The 25,821-nt window shown below is 38.1% G+C and overlaps 1 protein-coding gene and 1 pseudogene across 5 annotated transcripts in view; one reads left to right on the forward strand and one right to left on the reverse strand.

Annotated features, from left to right (window-relative positions):
* Positions 1-25,821, forward strand: part of ZBTB20 (zinc finger and BTB domain containing 20) — an 807,544-nt gene that overhangs the window by 214,628 nt on the left and 567,095 nt on the right. The gene's annotated exons all lie outside the window — the stretch shown is intronic.
* The window catches only part of LOC105738531, a 28,526-nt pseudogene continuing 10,179 nt past the window's right edge, over positions 7,475-25,821 (reverse strand).

Consider the following 25,821-nt stretch of genomic DNA (forward strand, 5'->3'; position numbering starts at 1 on the left):
GCTGCTTCCACCCAGTGACTGATCATGTCAGGAATACCAGAACCAGGACATTTCTGCCCAACACTAGATTCTTCTAATGGGTAACTCTGGTTCAAGGACTCCCTATCAACATGGCTGAGACTTTCTTTTTTGTGTGGTTTAAGGAATAATGAGAAGAAAAAAAGTCTGTACGTGTTCAGTACAGATGCAACTTCTTTTTCTAGAATATATTTTTTTATTATACTTTAAGTTCTGGGATACATGTGCAGAATTTGCAGGTTTGTTACATAGGTATACACGTGCCATGGTGGTTTGCTGCACCCATCAGCCTGTCATCTACATTAGGTATTTGTCCTAATGCTATCCCTCCCCTACCTCCCCACCACCCAACAGGCCCCAGTGTGTGATGTTCCCCTCCCTGTGTCCATGTGTTCTCGTTATTCAACTCCCACTTATGAGTAAGAACATGCGGTGTTTGGTTTTCTGTTCCTGTGTTAGTTCACTGAGATTGATGGTTTCCAGCTTCATCCATGTCCCTGCAAAGGAGATGAACTCATCCTTTTTATGGATGCATAGTATTCCATGGTGTATATGTGCCACCTTTTCTTTATCCAGTCTATCATTGATGGGCATTAAAGATTTAAACATAAGACCTAAAACCATAAAAACCCGACAAGAAAATCTAGGTGATACCATTCAGGACATAGGCATGGGCAAAGACTTCATGACTAAAACACCAAAAGCAATGGCAACAAAAGCAAAATGACAACTGGGATCTAATTAAACTAAAGAGTTTCTGCACAGCAAAAGAAATTATCATGAGAGTGAACAGGCAACCTACAGAATGGGAGAAAATTTTTGCAATCTATCCATCTGACAAAGGGCTAATATCCAGAATCTATAAGGAACTTAAATAATTTATTTTATTTTTATTTTTAATTTTAATTTTTTTTTTTTTTGAGATAGAGTCTCGCTCTGTTGCCCAGGCTGGAGTGTAGTGGCATGTTCTCGGCTCACTGCAAGCTCCGCCTCCTGGGTTCACACCATTCTCCTGCCTCCACGCCATTCTCCTGCCTCCACGCCATTCTCCTGCCTCAGCTTCCCGAGTAGTCCCAGACTACAGGCGCCCACCACCACGGCCAGCCAATTTTTTTGTATTTTTAGTAGAGATGGGGTTTCACTGTGTTAGTCAGGCTGGTCTTGATCTCCTGACTTTGTAATCCACCCGCCTCAGCCTCCCAAAGTGCAGGGATTACAGGCATGAGCCACTGTGCCCGGCCAGGAACTTAAACAAATTTACAAGAAGAAAACAATCCTATCAAAACATGGCTGAAAGATATGAACAGACACTGCTCAAAGGTAGACATTTATGGCTGGCCGCAGTGGCTCACTCCTGTAATTCCAGCACTTTGGGAGGCCAACGCAGGCTGAGCACGAGGTCAGGCGGTCCAGACCATCCTGGCTAACATAGTGAAACCCTGTCTCTACTAAAAATACAAAAAATTAACAGGGTGTGGTAGCATGTGCCTGTAGTCCCAGCTACTTGGGAAGCTGAGGGAGGAGAATCACTTGAACCCGGCAGCTGGAGGTTGCAGTGAGCCGAGATCACACCACTGCACTCCAGCACGGGCAACAGAGCGAGACTCCATCTAAAAAAAAAAGAAGAAGACATTTATGTCACCAACAAACATATGAAAAAAAGCTCGTCATCACTGGTTATTAGAGAAATGCAAACCAAAACCACAGTGAGATACCATCTCAAGCCAGTTAGAATGGCGACCATTAACAAGTCAGAAAACAACAGATGCTGGAGAGGATGTGGAGAAATAGGAACGCTTTTACACTATTAGTGGGAGTGTAAATTAGTTCAACCATTGTGGAAGACAGTGTGGCGATTCCTCAAGGATCTAGAACCAGAACTACCATTTGACCCAGCAATCCCATTACTGGTTATATACCCAAAGGATTATAAATCCTTCTACTATAAAGACACATGCACACATACGTTTATTGCAGCGCTATTCACAATAGCAGAGACTTGGAACCAACCCTGGCTGAGACTTTCTCAGGACTTTCCTGCATGCAGATCTCTTCCTACCAAATGCTTCCTTGCCTTTCTCCTTTCAGAGATGTCAGAATTGCATCATAGTCGAAGTGCTCTCCTTACCTACACCTCCTCCCCTTTATCATGTATAGATTCTACCCCCACATAATTACCTCATATACCCAATTCACCTTGGCACAAGAGGACCCAAACTGGCACAGTACATAATCATGATTCAGGCCCTTGATACATAGTGCTTAATGGTACTATTGTACACTCCCACTGCAGTGCCTCTTCCAACACTGAATTTTTCTTTTATTGACTTTAACTGATTTGATAGGTGAAAGGCTAGTATCTCACTTTTAAAATTTCGATTACCTTCATCACTAGTGAGATTGCACATACTTTGTTTTCCATTTATATTTTTTAAAATTTATTTGTTTTACTAATATATTCATTCATTAAAAAACCTTACTTATAATTAATAGTTATAATTATAATACTTCTTTTTGTGGCATTTTTGACAATGTATTTGAATGAGGGTCGCATTCAATACTTATCTACCAGTGTTTGGAGTAAAGTATGTATGTGGAACAAATGTAATGATTACTCATTTACTCAGGCTAAACTAAAACCATGGATGGTATTTATGATTTGCCAGCAGCAGTAGTGGTAGAATCCACATCTCCTGACTCTCAGGAAAGACAGATAGTTTTAACATTTCTGTAATTATATTGCATATGTGTGTGTGCGCATGCATGTGTGCATGCATCAGTGTGTGTATGAGTTTGCAGTGTTTTTCCAATGAGAGGTAAAGCTTAAAATTCCTTAAGTTGTATTTTATTAATTTCTTTGAAAAATCTTTTTTTCTTTTGTTTTTCCTCCACTATTGTTTTTCCACCTTTATTTCCAAGGTGTCCTGATCATCTGATTCCTATCAGATAGTTAAATTATGCAGGTGCCAGTCTCTGTGTCCCCAAACACACATAGCTAATCAAGAATAAAGCCATTTATTGTAAATTTACCTCTAGAATGAGCCCCCCTTTCTCTGATTTTGAGGATGGATAGATGCTCATTATGATCTGGTAGACAATTATAACATGCACATTTAGAGTGTAGGTGGATAGAAGAGTACTCTGTGTTAGGTGTTAAGACTTTTATTCTACTCATTTAAAGACAAAGATTTAAATGTGCTTGTTTAAATTCAACAAGCCCTTAGAGCCATGAGGCCTTGGGGGTAAGAGGTGCTTAAAACCAAATAGCACCGGAGCTGAAGAAGTAATTATATGCCAGATTGAAGATAGAGCTGAATAAAGACTGAGCTGATCTGGGAACAGGGGATGGTAAACTGAATTATGTCCCAGGTATCCACAGGCCGAGAAAGCAGACTGGAAAACATGCTTCTTCATACATTTTACCAAAGTTTACAAAATGCAATAATTTTCAGATGGTTTACTAATCTTACTTACCCTTCTTTTCTGCATTTTTGCTTTAACCTAATTTTTTTTAAAGAAGAAAATCTTAATTGGAAGGATGTTTTGAGTCAAGAATACAACACTTCATAATGTAACATATATTCTGGATTCAAGGTGGCAGGTAATCAAAAATAATTGGAGTGGAATTTCAATGTCTTTATTTCCCTGAAGACCAGCCTTGAAGAGCTTCCTCAAGTGTGTCTCCTCTTCCTAAAGGTAACATGGTGGGGAAGGAAGAAGGTAGGAATTGCTCTAACAAGATTTTAGTTATTCTAAGTCAGTGTGATTAATTTTATCTTAAAGACTTAAAATGTCCCACATTCCCTAGTCGCCAAGAACATGGTAGGGAGGAGGCAAAGTACACATTCTTTGTTTCAAAGTATTTTGCAGACAGTCTGGTCTATTAAGAACAAATTCTAGGACTAGGTAGTAGGGCTTAGAAGTTACCATGACCCAAATTGATTTTTTCATTTCTCTTAAAGTTGATGGTTCATTTTTTGATGAAAGTAGAAATCATATCTATAAAAACCAATTTTGATAGGCCTATCAAATCTGACCATAAAACAGAAAGCTATTTTACATTCTACAAACATATTATTGAATAAGCTTACTATGAGTATACAAGTACTGTATGCCTTTTTACCTATGAAAATCTTTTTAAAACTGAAGAAATTTTGAAACTTTTGTGATGATAATTAACAATTATACGTTAAAAGCCAGTATGGAAGCCTATTTTGTCATAACATTATAACAAGGCAACAAGTTTTAACTGAACAATGGATTCCTGAGCTTCTAAGCAAATGCATTTCGACCTGTTATTTTTCACTATATGCAAATTTAGAAGAGACTCAGTTTATCATGACCTGTATGATACCTCTTAGAATGTTAAAAAGAAAAAAAAGGATAGAAAGAGGAAGGGCCACAGTACACATAAATCTTGCCTGCAGCTTCCACTAAAGTTACTCTGGAAAGTAACTTAAGGAAAAGAGATGATTAATTTATTTATTTAAATTTGGTGCTATTTGTTAATCCACAGCTATGTTCTAGGCACAGATACTATGGTTCAAAAATATATAAGGAAAATACCTGATTTGGAGGAGCTTATTTTCAGTGGGAGGTAAAGGAGGAGGAAAAGGATATCAGAAAAAGGCATGAGCAATTTCAGAAAAGAGCAAAGTGCTGTGGCAGAGGTAAGCATAGATTTGAGGAATGTTGGGCAGCAAAGTAAAGAAGGCTTTCCTGAAGAGGTCGCAGCTAAGTTGAGGTCTAAAAGATGAAGAGGACTCTGCCAGGGCAGAGTCTAGAAATGGGGAAAGTTGGGGAAGGTACATTTTAGGCAGTAGGAACAATGCTGGTGCAAAGATCCATAGGGGTAGGGTTTCAACAGATCAATAACTCGATGAGATTCATGCATTAGGGACCTAAGAGAGACAGAAAAGGGCAAGTACATAAGGGGTTCTTGTATTCTAAGGTGGGGTATTCCAGAGATGGAGAGGTGCTGGATTAATGCTGCATTTACCTTGACCCTTTCCTGTGCTATTAGTAGGGAAGGAAGGAAGGATGGTTCTGAATGCAGTGCAACGGAGGTAGCAAAAAATTGATCTGATGACCTTTATTTTCTCATTGGGATAGAGAACAGATTGCTTTGCTGATACCGAAGGGGGAGGGGTAGGTGGAATAGAAGATTTAATAAAAGTGGGAAATTTTGAAATAGATGTAAAATATACTAAAGTAAACAGATGATTAGGGAAACTTGGAAGGATTATTAAGTAACATTTGGGGCCTAGCTAAGTTTGGGAGCTCTAGATGTGTAGTGGTTATAATCTGTGAGTGTATGTGACCCACTTTAGCTGTTGCAGTTGTAGGAGTGGAGAAAGCAGATAGCTGGACTGCTCTAGGCCTGGGTTTTCACCTATGTTGATGCTCTTCCTGTTTCCTTCCACCACTCACCTCTTGTCACAGAAGACTGCTTATTCCTGATAATGTGACTGTCTGCCTGAAGGCATTTTTTGTGTGTGGCTGCTGAGCAGATTTGGCTCACAGTGTTGGGCAGGCTTAAAGTACCGAATAGTTACTGTCACTAGAAAAAGACTTAAGCAAATAACTGTTAGCAAGTGGGTGGATTACACTATCATCCTTACCCTTCACATGGGATAACTGTGAAGCATGTTCTATACTGTTTTCCAGAGTATCCCAGTAGGACTAAACTCATTTCCCATAGCAGTAACTTGCTTAGTAATTGTACTCTTTTTTGGCTTTGTCCCTGTTTCATTTATGGCTGTGTAACAAACTACCCCCAAATACAGGAACTTAAAACAACAAAGATTTGTTATTTTTTACAAATCTTTGGGGTGCCCAGGCTTAGATTAGTAATAGCTTGGGTCACTCATGTAGTTGCACTTTACTGGAAGCCTGTCTGGGTCAGGAATGACTATGATGGCTTTACTTATGGGTTTTAGGCCTCAGTGCAATGTATAGAATGGCTGGGGTCTGTCTGGGCCTGTCTCTCCCCATTGCTTCTCGTCATTCACTAATCTAGTCTGAGCTTCTTTACATGGTATCTGCATCTAAGGAAAGCAAAAGAAGAGGCTGCCAGGACTCTTATAGCCTTGGCTTAGAACTAGCATAGCCTCACTTCTGCTGCAATCTATTGTTCAAAAAAGGGTGCAAGGTCAGTGCAGATTCAAGAGTGGGGGAAACAAACTCTGCCTCTTGATGGGAAGAGCAGCATGCTAGAGAAAGGGTTTGAGGAACTATTGATGGTTATCTTTGCAAACATTCTATCTTATTTCCCTTTTCCGCCTTACATCCTTTCTCCCTTACCAGTGTTTCATGGGGTTGTTTCCCAAATAAATTATTTGTACTAAAATTCTCATCTTAGATCTATACTAAGAGAGCTTGGTAAGTGAGATAGGAAAACCAAGAAGTGAACTGAAATTATTTCTAAGAAAATAGAGTGATAGCTTATGTACGGGCTCTATGCTGGGTGACAAAGACAATGTAAAAGGAGTTGCAAGAGCAGAAAGCTAGAGAGGCCTAGGGGTTGATAATATCTGTGATGTCGAACAATTGGATATGATAAGTTTGGCAGGGTGAGAAGGCTGGCAGGAAAGGAGACTATGATTCTAGGTCCAGCAGTGGCAGAATGTACCTTGGGAGACTCCAAGGAGCAGAAACCATGGATCAAAGACAAGATTTTGTTGATCAGCCTGTGGACAGGCTACTGCTATCACCTTAGTGAGGCTCACCATTTTTGAAATAAATTCTGTGGATTGGATATTAGGCAAACACTCCTTCAGCTTGTTGTACAGGTTACAGGTGATCCATAACCCCACATCTGAAGAGGAGGTGGCCATTAACACAATCAGTGCAAAGGCCCTGGCAAAGTCAAGTTGCCCAGAAACAGCTTCAGCAGAATTTCCTGCCTACCAGAGCTTTATTCCTAAAAAAAATTATACTTTTAATATCTAGGACTTCAACAAAAATAGGATGTCTTGGAATGAAGAAAAGCTTCAGAGTCAGATTGCAATCAAGTTGTGCTACCAGTTAGATGACATGTGGCATCACAAAAGCATTGGGATTTTCGAACCTCACTTCTTTTTTGTATTATATGGTGTTAACACCCCATTTGATTTAATTTAAAGTTTTCATATTGTTTAAGACTTTTAATGGGTGCTTGTAGTTGGTTGACATTTTTGAAAAAATCAAGTTGTAAACTTTTATTACAAATTAAAAATGAAGTGCTTAAAAATCTCAACTTGACATATGAACCAATTTAAAAGCTTTTAAAGGTATGTTGAGAAAAACCAAACTAAAAAAAAAAAACACACAAAAACAACAACAACAAAAACCTTTGTTATTACCAAAAAGACATGTCTTTAGGTAAAAATAATTTTAAAAACCCCATGCTTCATAGATAATGCAGGTAGTTCTGGTTATCTGATCAGGGCAAAAAGCAAGCACTTAAGGTCTTCAGCATTTCTTTCCTGCATTTCTTATTGCTGTAATTTCATATTCATTTCTCCTTGTTGGATGACTAAACTGGATGATGGTGGAGATGGTAAACCGGCATTTACTCAACCTTCTTCTGCCTTGGGTGCAGAATTCTTGACTGGTGTACTGGTTGCTGTTGTCTCCTTGCCATGTTGTGGTTTAGGGTTTTCTGGGCGTCTACATAGATAATTGGGGTTTTAGCAGCGCCGAAGTTGAGGTCGCTGCTGATATTGGGTCTCATCTTGATTTTCTTTACTCTCTTCACTGCCGTCCTCTCTAGGCTGGCTTTGGCAATGATGTTCCCTGAGGAATCGTGGTCTATAAACCATATACATATCCTGCTTCACTGGCCTACCTTGTGCTCCTGCACCCCAGTTGTTAGCACCCGCCGTCGCTGCTCCCTGCAAAGGAGGGTTAGAATATGGTGGTCAATTTCCGTAGGGTCTCTGCCTGTAGTAAGGCAGGAACCTTCGCCTGCAGCAGGGCCGGCATTGTTGGGCCGAGCCTAAGGGAGCACTCTCCCGTCCTTCGTTCTTTTCTACACTCTCACTATTCGGGTAATTCTGCTGGTAATTGCCTGAGGACCACATGGATAGCGTCAATGATGGTTAAGGTCAGCTGCATACTTACTGCTATGAACTGGACTCCACAGGGGCCTATAACATTTGCTGCCTCCGCACCCTTTTCTGCTGCAACATCATCAAACTCCACAGTCTCTCCGTGTCCTACACTGCTAAGGTACTTCCTGGCGTTACTCTTCTGTATAGCATTATGCTGTACAACTGCATCTTCCTTGGTGCCATTCCCATAGATGAAACTATTTATTTCTTACATTGAACCATTTTACTGTTCCCCAAATCTTCTTTGCGGTGATCTTATCCCCACTAGCAGGCGCCGCCTGTGAGGTCGCCCTTACCACTGCTCCCTGCACCGCTGCAGGTGGTGCCGGCTTGGGGTTGGCTGCCTTGGCGTCTTTGCTCAGGGTTGTGGTTGCTGTGATGGTGACCTGCTGGCTGCAGGGTTGTGGCTCCTTCTGGGGTGACGGTAACTAGGCCGGGGGCGGTGGTGGGGCTGCTCAGGGCTCTCTGGGTTCCACTCTCTGCTCCTGCTACCGATTGAACTCAAGTTTCACTTAAATAATAAAACATTATCTAAGTGCCTAGCACAAAATAGGATATAACGGAATATTATTTCCCCTTCTTCCATTTTTTTCTCCTTTATAAAGTAAGATTTATAAACAAGATATAAGGTACCTCGTCTTTCTGCTGTTGTAGCCTGTTTCTGAAGAAGCGCAGCACATGTTTTTCAGTGTACCGTGCCCTGGTGACCTAAAGTTCCCTCCGTTTCCCTTAGCTGTTACTCGCTACTTAGTAGTCACTTAGTGATTGCCCAATCTTAGGCAATGTGGTGTTTTGTTTGTTGTTTGTTTGTTTGTTTGTTTAAATGGAAGGCAGGATTTTTTTGTGCTTGGAAGGTAGTTGGCATTCATACGGATTTTGGCAAGAAACAAGCTTCATCTGAACTCTGTTGTACTCTTATTCATTTTGTTAAAACTGATATTCAAATGATTAGAGTTATATTCAAGTAAGAATAAGGGAAACTTCTACTATATAATTTATGTTTGTAGACTTTTGTGAATCGTAAATTAAACTTGGAAGCTCTTGGCTAAAGAATGTGTCTTTTCATTTCAAAGGAAGGAGTTAAAATTCTTGTTCTTGTTATTAGCGTGATTATAGATTAATTCACTCATATTGCCTTTTCAAAACAAAATGAAGACCAGTGATACCCAATTCCAAACATTTCACATTTAAATAAAATGATTTAGAAAGCATGCAACTCAGTTTGCACATATGAACTGTGTAAGTACCTCTTTATGTGACAGAAGTTGTAAGTAGAAACTGGAATGTAATTTTGTCCTTATCTTCAGGTTTAATTTAGCCTGCCAGAATCTGTAGACAGGTAGAAATTATTACATTTTATAGTAATTTCCTTTTATATTGACATGATCATGAGATGGGAAACTAGAAGAAATTCAGAATTCCTTCATCTATAGTTATGCTCTTGCTGTGTTGTCATCTTGGAATTCCCTTCTTCCCACAACAGAATACTCACTTCCTTTCTCTCCTTTCTCACCTCCCCCAGTTGCACAGAATCACTCTTGGGTCCTGGCCTTCTGCCCAGTAGTTGGACCCTATTTTCCAGGTAGGCACATATTGACCTTCAACTGACTGCTAGTTTTCTAGGTCCACCTCTCTGCTTCTGTTTTTTCAGGCTCTCTTAACCATGTAGTAGTCTTTTCTTCCCTGGATAGCACTGATGCACTGCATGCTGTGTAGTTGGCCACCTCCTGCAGTGTGATTCAAAATAGCTTAGTGCCCTGCATGGAGCAAACCCTGAGGCACAGGACTTTCTGTGTCCCTCTATCATAGTACTTACCTCTTACTGCAATGCATTATATTATGTATGTATATATGCCTTTTAGTATGTATTTATTCTGGCATATTATAAACTCACTAAAGCAGATACAAAATTCTTTTCTATGTGTATGTGTCTCACAGAGGACAGTACACCTTGTACCAACTAAGTGCTTAATAAATGTTTATCTGAGTGAATGTAATTCCAGCAAGTTGGAAAGAGCATTGTATTGTTTATCCTGGTTTTTGTTCATTTCTTTGTTTCTAAGCAGAAGTTTTTATAAGAAGATAGATCTAAAGTTCTCAGAATCCTAAACAATATTGCAGCATCTTTTTCTTGAAATTTACAGCACATTTCTCATTGCTTAATTCTCCAAATTTGAAATTACTTTTAACATACCATTCACAAAATTGTCTCACTCACCTCAAGTACAGATGTAAACAAGCTTCTTAACTCTGTAGTTAAGGCAACATTAGATGTCAGTTGATGATTTGCTTGAGATTGTGTGTGGGAGTCTACATTTTTAATTTTTTTGCACTTGTGTGAAAGGCATAATGTGTCTCTCCTGAAATATTTTCTTTGGGCCTGAGATCTGAGGAATTTGCCAAATCTATTTTTTAGAAATTATACAAGAATCTTTCCATCATTGAAGAACCTAGAAATAAAGTTATGTAGTTAGAGAATTTTACACCTGGAAAGCAGAAACCATATGTTCCAGCCTCACATTTCACATGAGTAAACTGAAGCCTAGATAGGTGAAGGGACCTGTCCAAAGTCTCATAGTTGCTTAATGGTGGAACCATACTTTTTGAGGGTGTTTTTCACTATAACCTAATCGTGTTACATCCAAGGGTATATCAAAGGAGAAAACAGTTTAATGAAATTATTTAAAATGATAGATTTCTTACAGAGATTATATTCTTACTGAGTTTTAAATAAGATTTTTTTTCCTTGCTGTTTGAGGTTACCATGTCCTATAATGCATCAAGTCTGAAAATGCATTTATAAAATAGAGAGGTATGGACTCTATTTTTATCTATAAGGTGAATGTGCTTTAGCTTCAGGTTTTTTAAAATTTTACATTTGGATGTGTGCTTATTTTTAATTTAGAAAATATAATTTGGTTGGGAACCTAATTATTACCAGTTCTTGAGAGAGTTCTTCAATCTTTGAGATGTGGTATGCATTAGTGTAAATCTTGGCATAACTGTGGACATAAATTCTTCAATTGTTTTTTCCTTCTTTGGTTCTGGGATCTGATGAAGAGTGTTGGTTTTGAAACTTTTGAGGCCAGGTATGGTGGCTCATGCCTGTTGTGAAACTAAAAAATCTGAGACAGGTCTCAGTCAATTTAGGAAGTTTATTTTGTCCAAGTTAAGGACACGTGCCCATGACACAGTCTTAGGAGGTCTTGATAACATGTGCCCAAGATGGTCGGAGCATAACTTGGTTTTACACATTTTAGGGAGGCATGAGACATCAATCAACATATGTAAGATGAACATTGGTTCAGTTCGTAAAGGCAGGACACCTTGAAGCAAAAGCAGGACAACTCAAAGTGGGAGGGGGCTTCCAGGCCATTGGTAGATTAGAGACAAATGGTTGCATTCTTGAGTTTCTGATTAGCCTTGCCAAAGAGGCAATGAGATATGCATTTATCTTAGTGAGCAGAGGGATGACTTTGAATAGAATGGGAGGCAGGTTTGCCCTAAGCAGTTCCCAGCTTGACTTTTCCCTTTAGCTTAGTGATTTTGGGCCCCAAGATTTATTTTCCTTTCACGCTATAATCCCAGCACTTTGGGAGGCCAAGCAGGGAGGATTGATTGAGCCCCCAGACGTTCAAGACCAGTCTGGGCAACATAGTGAGACCGTGTGTCTACAAAAAATAAAATAGAAAATTAGCCAGGTGTGGTGGTGTATGCCTGTAGTCCTAGATACTCAGGAGGATAGCGTTTGAAATTGCAGTGAGCTATGATCATGTCACTGCATTCCAGCATGGGTGAAAAAGTCTGGGTGACAGATTGATTGTTAGACAATATGAACTATTGACTAACATTGTTTCTACTTCCAAAACATTTAGGTATTTGTTATATATAAATTTTACTTGCATTCTTAGCTATTTGATGGCACATATTTCTGTAAATGTACTTATTACCTACTTTATTGCCTCTTCATCTGCCTTTGTTCAGCCCTCTCCCAGAAGCAGGGGACATGTTTCTAATTTTTTTTGTTTTTTATTCAATTTTTATTTGTATCTCTTGGTACTTTTTTAAAGCCTTCTGTTTTCTGTTTCTCTGTAACCTTCTGTTCTCAAGATTAGTAATAATACAAGAATTTTGCTTCTTGTGTGGAGAAATAAACTTCCAATCAAACAACCAGCCTGCAAATAGTAGCTATAAACTCTGGACAAAAACAAAAAATAAAAACAAAGCATAACAAAACACAATACAACTATCTAAAGGTTTTGGAGAATGGATAAGACTAGAGAAATATTAGAGGAGGTTCAAACTTTGTATTAAGCAAATGTCATGAGATGAAGCGAGTTTCACATTTCTGAGGCTTTTTCTGAGGGCATCTCCAATTGCAGTGGCAACATGGGACAATTAAACTCCAAGAGAAAGCCCTTGCTTTCTCTGTAGGCTGTAGGAACTCTGGGAAGGAATGGGGATGTCAGAGAATGAGGAAAAACATAGGAAAGTAAAGAGACAGAGATGGGAAATTGTGTGTATAAATTCTGTCTTAAGAAGTCTTTGGCTGACCCCTAAACTGCACATGCACAGGGCAGACTGAAATCAATCCACACTGAGATCCAAAAACCACAAATTTTTCAATATGAGATTAGCCAAATTATTGTCCCATGAGAACAAAGATATTAGCACTCTTTGGCTCAATGTGACACAATCTGGAGTATCCACAATTAACATTGACGATGTCTAAGTTAAAACCCATAATTGGCCAGGCGCAGTGGCTCACGCCTGTAATCCCAGCACTTTGGGAGGCCAAGGCGGGCAGATCACGAGGTCAAGAGATTGAGACCATCCTGGCTAACACGGTGAAACCCCGTCTCTACTAAAAATACAAAAATTTAGCCAGGTGTGGTGGTGGGCACCTGTAGTCCCAGCTACCCGGGAGGCTGAGACAGGAGAATTGTGTGAACCCAGGTGGCGGAGGTTGCAGTGAACCAAGATCGTGCCACTGCACTCCAGCCTGGCAACAGAGTGAGACTCCGTCTCGAGACAAAACAAAACAAAAACAAACAACCAAACAAACAAAAACCCCATAATTACTTCAACCCAGTAAAATGTTACCCTTTCTTAAGGATAAAGAAAATCAACAGATGACAATCTTAAAATCACCCGCATGTTGGAATTACTAGGCAAGAAAATTAAAGCAGGTATTAAAACTGCGCTTTAAGAGATGAAAGGGAATATGGTTGAAATGAACAAAAAGATAGGAAATCTCAGCAGAGAAATAAGAAATTATTAAAAGAACCAAATGGGCCAGGCACGGTGGCTCACACCTGTAATCTCAGCACTTTGGGAGGCTGAGGGGGCGGATCACAGGGTCAAGAGATCAAGACCATCCTGGCTAACATGGTGAAACCCCATCTCTACTAAAAATACAAAAATTAGCTGGGTATGGTGGCACATGCCTGTAATCCCAGCTACTAGGGAGGCTGAGGCAGGAGAATTGCTTGAACCCAGGAGGCAGAGGTTGCAGTGAGCCGAGATTGCGCCATTGCACTCCATCCTGGCGACAGAGCAAGACTTCATCTTAAAAAAAAAAAAAAGAAAAAAGAACCAAATGGGAATTTTAAAACAGAGAAATGTATTATATTAAATAAATAAATTAGTAGGATTAACAGTATAATGGAGGAGGGTTGAAGGAAAAGTCAATGAACTTAAAGATCAATAGAAATTATCTAATCTAAAAACGAGTGAGAAAAAAGAGTGGATAAAAAATAAGCAGAACCTCAAAAACCAGAAGTACAATTTTATTTATTTTTTATTTAAAAATATTTAATTGACAAAGATTGTATATAGTGAAAGTGTGCATTGTGATTGTTTTATGCATACATTTCTCAGTGATTATCATAATCAAGTTAATTCACACATTCTTCACCACCCATTCTGTACATTAGATCCCTGGAACTTGTTCAACTTATAACTGAAATGTTGTACCCTTTAATCAACATCTCCTTATTTTCTCCACCACCATCCCCTGGCAATCATCACTCTTTCTGTTGCAATGAGATTCACCTTTTTATATGATTTCATATAAGTGAGCTCACAGACTATTTGTCTTTCTATATCTTGCTTACTTTACTTAGTATAATGTCTTACAGGTTCATTCATGTTGTTGAAAATGACAGGTTTGATTACTTTTTATGGCAAAATAATATTTCATTGTGTATATGTATCACATTTTCTTTATTCATTTATCCGATTTACCCATTGATGGATACTTAGGTAGTTTCCATCTTTTGGGTGTTATGAATAGTGCTGCAATAAGTATGAGGGTACAGATATCTCTTAAAGATACTGATTTCATTTCCTTTGGATATAAACCCAGAAGTGGGCTTGCTGGATCATATGATTATTCTATTTTGAATTTTTTTAGGAAACTCCATACTATTTTCCATAATGGCTATACCAATTTACATTCCCACCTACAGTGGACAAGTGTTTTCTTTTCTCCACATTCTTGCAGATACTTATCTCTTAGCCCTTCTGACAGGCATGAGGTGATATCTCACTGTAGTTTTGATGTGCATTTCCCTGATGATTATTGATGTTGAGCACTTTTTAATATACTTCCTGCCCATTTGTATGCCATCTTTGGAAAAATGTCTGTTCAGGCCTTTTTCCCATTTTTAAATTGAGTTATTGTTATTATTATTTTTTTGCCATTGAGTTGTGTGAGTTCTACATACATTTTGAATATCAACCCTTCATCAGATACATAGTTGCAAATGTTTTCTCCCATTCACTAGGTTGCCTTCTCAGTTTTTGTTTCCTTTGCTGTGCAGATGGTTTTTAGTTTGTTGTAGTTCCACTTTTTTTTATTTTTGCTTTTGTTACCTGTGCTTTTCGTGTCAATATCCAAAAACTCTTTGCCAAGACCAATGTCAAAGAGCCTTGTTTTACAGTTTTGGATCTTACATTTAAATCTTTAATTCATTTTGAGTTAATTTTTGTGTACAGTGCAAGACAAGGATCCAGTTTGTATTTGAGTATCCAGTTTCCCCAAAACCACTTATTGAAGAGAATTTCCTTTCCTTATTGTGTATAGTTGGTGCCCTTGCCAAAGATTAGTTAACCATAGAAGTGTGCATTTATTTCTGGGCTCTCAATTCTATTCCATTGACCTAGGTGTCTGTTTTTATGCCGGTACCAAACTATTTTGATTACTGTAGCTTCGTAAGACAAATTGAAATCACGGAGTGTGATGCCTCCAGCTTTGTTCCTTTTCAAGATTGCTATGGCTATCTGTGATCTTTTGTGGTTCCAAACAAATTTCAGGATTCTTTTGTCTATTTCTGCAAAAAATGTCATTATAATATTGATAGATTGCATTGAATCTGAAAATGCTTTAGATAGCATGGGCATTTTAAAAATATCAATTCTTTCAATTCACGAACGTGCAATATTTTTACACTTGTTTTTGTCTTCAGTTTCTTTCATCAGTGTCTTAGAGTTTTCAGTGTACAAATTCTTCATCAACTTGGTTAAATTTATTTCTTAGTATTTTATTGTATTTGATACTATTGTAAGTGGAATCGTTTTATAATTTGGATATCTGTCCCCACAAACCTCATGTTGAAATTTGATCCCAATGTTCGCGGTCAGGCCTAATGGGAGGTGTTTGATCGTGCGGGTAGTTTCCTCATAAGTGGTTTGATGTCCTTCTTGATGCATTGAGTGATTTCTTTCTCTGTTGGTTCCCATGAGAGCCGATTGTTAAAAAGAGCCTGGCAGCTCCCTCTTCTTTCTCTCTCGCCGTGTAATCTCCACACACTGGCTTCACTTTACCTTCTGCCATGAGTGGAAGCAGCCTGAGCTCTCACCAGGAGCTGGTGCCATGCTTCTTGTACATCCGGAAAAGCCATGAGCCAAATAAACATTTTCTCTTTATAAATTACCCAGCCTTCGGTAATAAGCAATGCCCACAGACTAAGATGGATCATTTTCTTAATTTCTTAGAGAGTTCTTTATTAATGTATGGAACTGCTACTAATTTTTGTATGTTACGTTGTATCCTGAAACTGTTAGGTTCATATATCGTTTCAACAGGTTTTTTTTTTTTTTTTTGTCTTTTTTTTGCTGGAGTCTTTAGGGTTTTTCTACATATAAGATTATGTCATCTATAAACAGAGACCATTTAACTTCTTCCTTTCCAATTTTTTTCTTGCCTAATTGCTCTGGCTAAGAATTCCAATACTATGTTTAATAGAAATAGTGAGAGTGAGTATGCTTTTTCATTCCCAATCTTAGAGGAAATGCTTTCAGCTTTTCACCACTGAGTATGATGTTTTCTATGGGATTGCCATATATGATCTTTATTATGTTGAGGTACTTTCCTTCTGTACCAAATTTGTTGAGGCTTTTTATCAAGAAAGCATTGATTTTTGTCAGGTGCTTTTCCCGCACTGTTGAAATGATCATCATATGATTTTTATCCTTCGTTTTGTTAATGTGATGTATCACATTTATTGATTTGTGTATGTTGAACCATCCTTGCATCCCAGAGATAAATCCCACCTGATCTTGGTGTATGATCCTTTTAATGTGCTGTTGAATTTGGTTTGGTGGTATTTTGTTGAAGACTTTTGTATCTATATTCATCTAAGATGTTGCTCTGTGATTTTCTTTTCTTATAGCACTCCTTATATATATATATATATATATTTATTATACTTTAAGTTCTAGGGTACATGTGCACAACGTGCAGGTTGTTACATATGTATACATGTGCCATGTTGGTGTGCTGCACCCATTAACTCATCATTTTCATTAGGTATATCTCCTAATGCTATCTCTCCCCCATGCCCCCACCCCACAACAGGCCCTGGTGTGTGATGTTCCCCTTCCTGTGTCCAAGTGTTCTCATTGTTCAATTTCCACCTATGAGTGAGGACATGCAGTGTTTGGTTTTTTGTCCTTGCAATAGCTTGCTTATGGTGTATATCCCTCTTGTAGCACTCTTATCCACCTTTGATATGAGAGCAATGCTGGCCTTGAAATGAGTTAGGAAGTGTGTCATTCTTGTAAACGTTTTGGAACTGTTTGAGAGGGATGGGCATTAATTTTTTAAAGCTTGGTAGAATCCGCTCATCAAGACATCTAGTTCTTTCGCCAGGCACGGTGGCTCATGCCTGTAATCCCAGCAATTTGGGAAGCTGAGACACGCAGATCACTTGAATTCTGGAGGTTGAGACCAGCCTGGCCAACACAGTGAAACCCCATCTCTACTAAAAATACAAAAACTAGCTGGGTGTAGTGGTGGGTGCCTGTAATCCCAGCTACTTGAGAAGCTGAAGCAGGAGAATCACTTGAACTCAGGAGATGGAGGTTGCAGTGAGCCAACGTCACACCATTGCACTGCAACCTGGGTGACAGAGCAAGACTTTGTCTCAAAAAATAAAAGACATCTAGTCCTGGGCTTTTCTTTGATGGGAGAATTTTTTATTACTGATTCAATCTCCTTACTTGCTATTGATCTGTTCAGAATTTTATTATTTATGATGCAGTCTTTGCATCTTATATGTTTCTAGGAACTTATTTTTTACTAAGTTATCTAATCTGTTGGAATATAATTGCTTAATGTAGTCTTTTTATAATCCTGTGTGTTTCTGTTCTATCATTTTAATTGTCCATTTTCCATTACAAAATTTTAAATTCGAGTCTTCTTTCTTTTTTTTTCTTGGGTAATCTAGCTGAAGATTTATCTGTCTTCAAATAATGAACTCTTAGGTTTACTGATCTTTTCTATTATTTTTCAATTTCCTATTTCATTTATTTCTGGTCTAATTTTTAATATATCCTTATTACTGCTAGCTTTGTGCACTTAGTTTGTTCTTTTTTTAATTTTTTGAGGTGTGAAGTTAAGTTGTTTGAGATTTTTCTTCTTTTATTAATGTAGGCATTCATTGTTATGTCCTTGCCTCTTGTTGTGTGCTCATTTTCATTTGTTTAAAGATATTCAAGATTTTGGTTTTGATTTCTTCTTTTACACATTGGCTGTTAAGAAGTGTATTATTTAATTGCCACATATTTGTGATTTTTTAACTTTTATTTTTTCATTTTTAATTTCTCCTTTTATTTATTTCTAATTTTATAATGTAGTCAGAAAAGATACTTGAGATAATTTTAGTTTTTTCTAAATTTGTTAAGATTTGTTCTGTGGCCCAACATCTGATCTTTTTGGAGACTGTTCCATGTGCACTTGAGAAAAATGTGTATTCTACTGCTGTTGGATGGAATATTCTATATACGTCTGTAGGTCTATTTGGTCTGTAGTACTTTTAAAGACCACTATTTCCCTAGTGATTTGCTGTCTATATGATCTATCCATTTTTGAAAGTGGGATATTGAAGTCTTTTACTATTATTGTACTGCTGTCTATTTTTCCCTTCTGTTCTGTTAACATTTAATTTATATATTTAGATTCTCTAATGTTGAGTGCATGTATATGTGCAATTTTTTATATCCTCTTAATGAATTGACCACTTTATTATCATTTAATGACCTTCTTTGTGTCTTCTGATAGATTTTGACTGAAAGTCTATTTTGTCTGATACAACTATAACCACTCCTATTCTCTTTTGGTTATCATTTGAATGGAATATCTTTTCTCATGTCTTCACTTTTTGGCTCTGTATCCTTTCGGCTAAAGTGAGCCTCTTATAGGCAGCATATTGTTGGATTTTACATTTTTGTTTTCTGTTGAGCCACTCTTTGTATTTTGATTGGAGAATTTAATCCACTTACATTTAAAGTAATTATTGACAAATAGGGACTTAGTATTACCCTGTTTGTTAATTGTTTACTGACTGTTTTGTAGTTCTTTTTTTTTTTTTTTTTTTTTTTGGAGACGGAGTCTTGCTCTGTCACCCAGGCTAGAGTGCAGTGGTGCAATCTCAGCTCACTGCAAACTCTGCCTCCCGGGTTCAAGCGATTCTCCTGCCTCAGCCTCCAGAGTAGCTGGGATTACAGGTACCTGCCACCATGCCCAGCTGATTTTGTATTTTTAGTAGAGACGGGGTTTCACCATCTTGGCCAGGATGGCCTCGAACTCCTGACCTCATGATCCACTCCCCTTGGCCTCCCAAAGTGCTGGGATTACAGGCATGAGACACCATGCCTGGCCTGTTTCGTAGTTCTTTTGTTTCTTTCTTCCAATCTTGCTGTCTTCTTTTGTATTTTATTCAATTTTTGCTTTGATTCATGTCTCTATTTTTTGTGTCTACTAGAGGTTTTTTCCTTGTGGTTACCTTGAGGCATATATAACACATCTTGTAGTGACAACCATCAAATTTAAACTGATAACAACTTAATTTCCATTGCATACAAAAACTCTCTACCTTGCTTTTCCCCCAGCCCCCCACTTTATTGATATAACATTTTATACCTTTTTATATTGTGTATCCATTAACAAATATTCTAGCTATAGTTGTTTTTGATACTTTTTGTCTTTTATCTTTTATACTAGGCTTAAAAGTGATTTACAAAAGAGAAATTGTCCATCCCAGTGGTTGGAACTCAAGTATTGACAAACTTCACCACTATGGGCTAAAATTCTCTGGGGTCCTAAATAAACTTTAAGGCAGTCTGAGCCACAAGGACTGCAACTCCTAGGCAAGTCCTAGTGCTCTACTAGGCTTGGAGCCAGTGGATGCAGGGGTCATATGACCTAATGAGACACCAGACAGGGTGGCCAAGGGAGGGCTTCTGCCACCCCTCCTCTGACGCCAAGCAATGCAATTGGTAGCTCTGAAAGAGACTCCTTTCTTCCACTTGAGGAGAGGAGTGACGAGTAAACAGGACTTTGTCTTGCAACTTGGATCCCACTCAGCCACAGTAGGATAGGGCACCAAGTAGAGTCTTGAAGCACCCATTTTAGGCACTATCTCCCAGATAACATTTCTAGATATACTCTGGGCTAGAAGGGAATGTGCTGCCTTGAAGAGAAGGACCCAGCCCTGGCAGGATTCATCACCTGCTGACTAAAGAGCCTTTGGGCCTTTCCTAATCAGCAGCAATATCCAGGCAGTACATGTCATGGGCGTTGAGTGGGACTCTGAAACATGCTGGCTTCAGGTGTGATCCAGAACATTCCCAGCTGTGGTGGCTACAGGGAGAGACTACTTCTGCTTGAGAAAAACAGATGGGAGAGAGAAAAGGGGACTTTGTCTTGCAGCTTAGATGCTAGCTTGGCCATAGTGTTGTAGAGCAGGAAATGGGCTCCTGGGGTTCCTGAATCCAGGACTTGGTTCTTGAATGGCATTTGGGGACTTCCCCTAGGCTAGAGGGGAGCTCACCACATGGAAGGATGAGTCCCAGGCCTGGCAGCATTCTCCACAAGCTGACTGAAGAACCTTTGGGTCTTGAATGAACATTGACAGTAGCCTGTTGGTACTCTCCATGGGCCTGTGGCAGTGGTGTCCAAGGAAAGAGACTTCTGTGCTTGTGGAAAAGACTTGTCTTGTGGCTTGCATGCCAGCTCAGCTGCAGCAGAATGGAGCACCAGGTAGATTCTTAAGGTTTCTTACTCCAGGCCCTGGATCTTAGAGGGCCTCTCTGGAACCGTCTGGGGCCGGGGGAATTCGGTGCCATGAAAAAAAGGACACAGGCATGGCTGGTGTTGGTAACTGATAATTGTAGAACCCCAGGGCCTTGGGTGAATGTAGGTAGCAGCAAAATAGTGGTTATAGTGGGCCTTCTGCAAGACCCAGTACTGTGCTGGCCTCAGGTCAGACCCAGCACAGTCTCAGTGGTGATGGCCACAGGGGAACTTGTATTATGTCTCCCCCAGCCAGCACCAGGCAGCTAAGAGTCACACACACACAGAGACTCTGTTTGGGAGAAAGTAATGGAAGAGAACAAAAGTCTCTGCCTAGTAATCCAGAGAATTCCTCCAAATCTTGTACAAGACCACCAATGTGGTAATTCTGTGAGTCTGTAAGAGTCTCAGTGTAATTGACCCTGGAGTGCCCCCAATGTAGACACAGCTGCATTGACCAAAAATTTAGTCACAATAAACAAGTCCCTTTGAATACCTAGAATGCTTCCCCAAGAAGAATGGGTACAAACAAGTCCAGACCGCCAAGACTACAATAAATACCTACTTCTTCAATGTCTAGACATTAACAGACATCCACAAGCATCAAGACCATCCAGGAAGACATGACCTCATCAGGCAATCTAAATAATGCACCAAGAATCAATCTCAGAGAGACAGAGATAATGTGACCTTTTAGACAGAATTATTGAAGAAACTCAATAAAATTCAAGATAACATAGAGAAGGAATTTAGAATCCTATCAGACAAATTTAACAAATAGATTGACACAATTTTTAAGAATCAAACAGAAATTCTGGAGGTGAAAAATGCAGTTGACACACTGAAGAATGCAGCAGCCTCTTAACAGGAGAATTAATCAAACAGAAGAAAGAATTAGTGAGCTTGAAGAAGGGCTGTTTGAAAACATATTTAGGAGACAAAAGGACAGAATAAAAAAGAATGAAGCATGCCTACAAGATACTCAAAAGGGCAACAGTTATTGATCTTAAAATTGAGGTAAAGAGAGAGATAGAGGTAGAAAGTTTGTTCTGAGGACAATATCAGAGAACTTCACAAACCTAGAGAAAGATATAATTATTCAAGCACAAGAAGGTTAAAGAACACCAAGAAGATTTAACCTAAAGAAGACTATCTCAAAGCATTTAATAGGCAAATTCCCAAAAGGTCAAATATAAGGAAAGGGATTCTAAAAGTAGAAAGAGAAAATAAACAAATAACATACAACAGAGCGTCTGGCATCAGACTTTTCAGTGGAAACCTTACAGCACAGGAAAAAGTAGCATGACATATTTAAAGTGCTGAAGGAATAAACTCTTACCCTATAATAGTATACCTGGTGAAAATATCCTTCAAACATGAGGGAGAAATAAAGACTTTCCCAGACAAATAAAAGCTGAGGGATTTCATCAATATCAGACCTGTTATACAAGAAATGCTAAAGGGAGTACTTCACTTAGAAAGAAAGGGATGTTAATGAGCAATAAGAAATCATCTGAAGGTACAAAACTTGCAGTAACAGTAATAATATTATTACTATTACATAGTACCTAATTGTACTAGTACTATGTACATAATATGTACATAGAAAAACAGAACATTATAATACTATAATCATATTTGTAAGTATACTTAAAATATACTGATATACAATACAGATTTCAAGACAAAAAACTATAAGAAGAGATAAAGAAGTTCACTATATAATTATAAAGGGGTCAGTTTAGCAGGAGGATATAACAACTGTGAGTAAATATACACCCAACACTGGAGCACCCAGATATATAAAGCAAATATTATCAGAGCTAAACAGAGAGATAGACCCCAGTACAATAACAGCTGAAGACTTCAACATCCCACTTTCAGCAATGAACAGATCATCCATACAGAAAATCAGCAAAGAAACATTGGACTTAATCTGCACTATAGACTGAATGAACCTAATAGATATTTACATAACATTTCATCCAACAGCTGCAAAATATGCATTTTTGTCATCAGCACATGGATCATTCTCAAGGATACCTAAGACTACAAAACAAGCTTTAAAATATTCAAAAATTTGAAATAATATCAAATATCTTCTCTGATCACCATGGAATAAAACTAGAAATTAATAATGAAGAATTGTGGAAACCATACAGAGACATGGAAATTAAACAGTATACTCCTGAATGATCAGTTGGTCAATGAAGAAATTATGAAGGAAATTTTAAAAGTTTTTTGAAATAAATGATAACGGAAACAACATATCAAAACTAAGAGAGAAGTTTGTAGTGATAAGTGCCTACATCAAGAAAGTAGAAAAACTTTCAATAAAAAACCCAACAATGCATCTTAGAGAACTAGAGAACTCATTTTCAACACAGGTGGCAAGAACATACATTGGGGAAAGGGCAGTCTCTTCAATAAATGGTGCTGGGAAAACTGAATACCCATATGCAGAAGACTGAAACTAGACCCTTCTCTCTCATTATATACAAAAATCAAATCAACATGAATTAAAGACTTAAGTCTAATACCTCAAACTATGAAACTACTGAAAAAAAAAACACTGAGGAAACTTTCCAGTACATTTGACTGGGCAAAGATTTCTCAATTAATACCCCATAAGCACAAGCAACCAAAGCAAAAATGGACATATGGGATCACATCAAACTGAAAAGCTTCTGCAGATGTATGTAAAAGACAATTCCAGTGCACAGCAAAGGAAACCATCAACAAAGTGAAGAGGCAACCCACAGAATGAGAGAAAGTGTTTGCAAACTGTCCATCTGACAATGATTAACAACCAGAATATATAAGTTCAGACAACCATATACCAAATAATCCAATAATCCAAATAAAAAATGGGAAAAAGATTTGAATAGACTTTTCTCACAAGAAGACATACAAATTGCAAACTGATATATGAAAAAGTGCTCAACATCATTGATCATCAGAGAAATGCAAATCGAAACTACAATGAGATATCATCTAACCCCCGTTAAAATGGCTTACATCCAAAAGACAAGCAATAATGGGTGGTGGTGAGGATACGGAGAAAAGAGAATCTTTGTACACTGTTGGTGGAAATGTAAATGAATATAAGTACTATGGAGAACAGCCTGGAGGTTCTTCAGAAAACTAAAAACAGATCTACCATATGGTCCAGCAATCTGACTGCTAGGTATATACCCAAAACAAAGGAAATCAGTATATTGAAGATATATATGCACTTTCATGTTTATTGCAGCACTAGTTACAATAGCTAAGATTTGGTAGCAACCTAAGTGTCCATTAACAAAAGAATGGATAAAGAAAATATGACCCATATATGCAATGGAGTATTATTCAGCCTTAAAAAAGAATGAGGTTCTGTCATTCTTTTTTCTGTGTCAGGGAGGCACAGAAAGACAAACTTAACATGTTGTTACATATTTCTGGGAGCTAAAAATTAAAACAATTGAGCTCACAGAGATAGAGAGTAGAATGACAGTTACCAGAGGTTGAGAAGGGTAACTGGGGAGTAGGAGCCGGGGAAGTGGGGATGGTTAATGAGTACAAAACAATAGCTAGAAAGAAGGAATAAGATCTAGTATTTGATCACCCAACAATGTGACTAGTCAAAAATAATTTAATTGTATATTTTAAAATAACTAAAAGAGTGTAGTTGGATTCTTTGTAACACAAAGCATAAATGCTTGAGGTGATGGATACTCCATTTGCCTTTATGTGAGTATTAGGCATTATGGGCCTATATCAAAATATCTCATGTACCCCATAAATATATATACTTACTATGTTCCAAAAACATTAAAATAAAAAGTTTAAAAGTTTACCTAATAACAAATAATAAAGAGATAAATAACCCTATTAAAAAGTGATGTGCGTATTACCATTTCAGTATTAGAGTATTCTGAATTTGACTGTATATTTATTTTTACCAGTAAGTTTTATTCTTTCATATAATTTTATTTTATCGTCTAGTATCCTTTTATTTTCACTCCAAGAGCTTTCTTTAGCATTTCTTCTAAGTCTTGTGATGACCTCCCTCAGTTTTCCTTTGTCTGGTTATGTCATTATCCCTCCTTCATTTTTGAAGGACAGCTTTTGTGGATATACTGTTTTTATTTGGCAGGTTTTTTTTTTTATTTTAGCACTTTGAATCTATTATTCCATTCCATCCTGGCTTACAAGGTTTTTCTTGAGAAATCCACTGATAGTCTTTTGGATGTTCACTTATATGGAACAAGGCTCTTTTCTTTCACTACTTTCAAGATCTCTCTTTGTCTTTCACTTTTGACAATTTGGTTATAATATGTCTTAGAGCATTCCTGTTTGGGATCTCTCTTGGAAGCCTTTATGCTGCTTGAATCTGAATGTCCATATGCCTCCCAGGATTTGGGAACTTTTCTGCTAGTATTTCTTTATATTAGTTTTTGTCCTCTTACTCTGTCTTTCTTCTCTGGGAATTCCTAATTCATATGTTTGTACACTTGGTATTGTCCCATAGGTTCCTCATACTTTCATCACGCTTTTTCAGTCTTTTTCTTGTTGTTCCTCTAGGTGGGTAATTTCAAATTACCTGTCATCATGTTCACTAATTCTTTTTCTGTATGATTGAGTCTGTTGTTGAAGCCCTGTATTGAATTTTTTACTTCTGTCTTCTTACTTTTCAGCTATAGGATATCTGTTTGGTCCTTTTTTTATGGAATATAATATTTAAACTAAACTAATTTTTTAATGAATTGTTTTCCTAATTATATTTTGTGGTTTATTTGTGTTTTCTACATCTCTTTGGACTTATTGAAAATGATTATCTTGAATTCTTTTTCCCTGCGCTGGCAGGACTGCTCTGAGAGAGCAGCCAAGAGGAACTGGAACTAAGTGGGAGCTCCCTTTTAGGATCATCAGCCAAGACAAATGACTGTCACCTGAGGCATTAGTGTGCATGATTTCTTCCAGGCCCCTTTGTAGATGTTTTTGATACAGGATGATGGAGCTATTTCCATGTCTGCAGCTGGGACCATCATTGGCAAGTCTGTCATGTGGGCTTGATTCTACTCTCTCAAAATGGCCTTCTTAGGTCTTGGGTGTCACTAGTGTTCACAACCCCCTACTCGAGTCCCAAAG

The sequence above is a fragment of the Nomascus leucogenys genome, chromosome 21 (genome assembly GCF_006542625.1).
Source record: "Nomascus leucogenys isolate Asia chromosome 21, Asia_NLE_v1, whole genome shotgun sequence".
Taxonomy (NCBI): Eukaryota; Metazoa; Chordata; class Mammalia; order Primates; family Hylobatidae; genus Nomascus; species Nomascus leucogenys.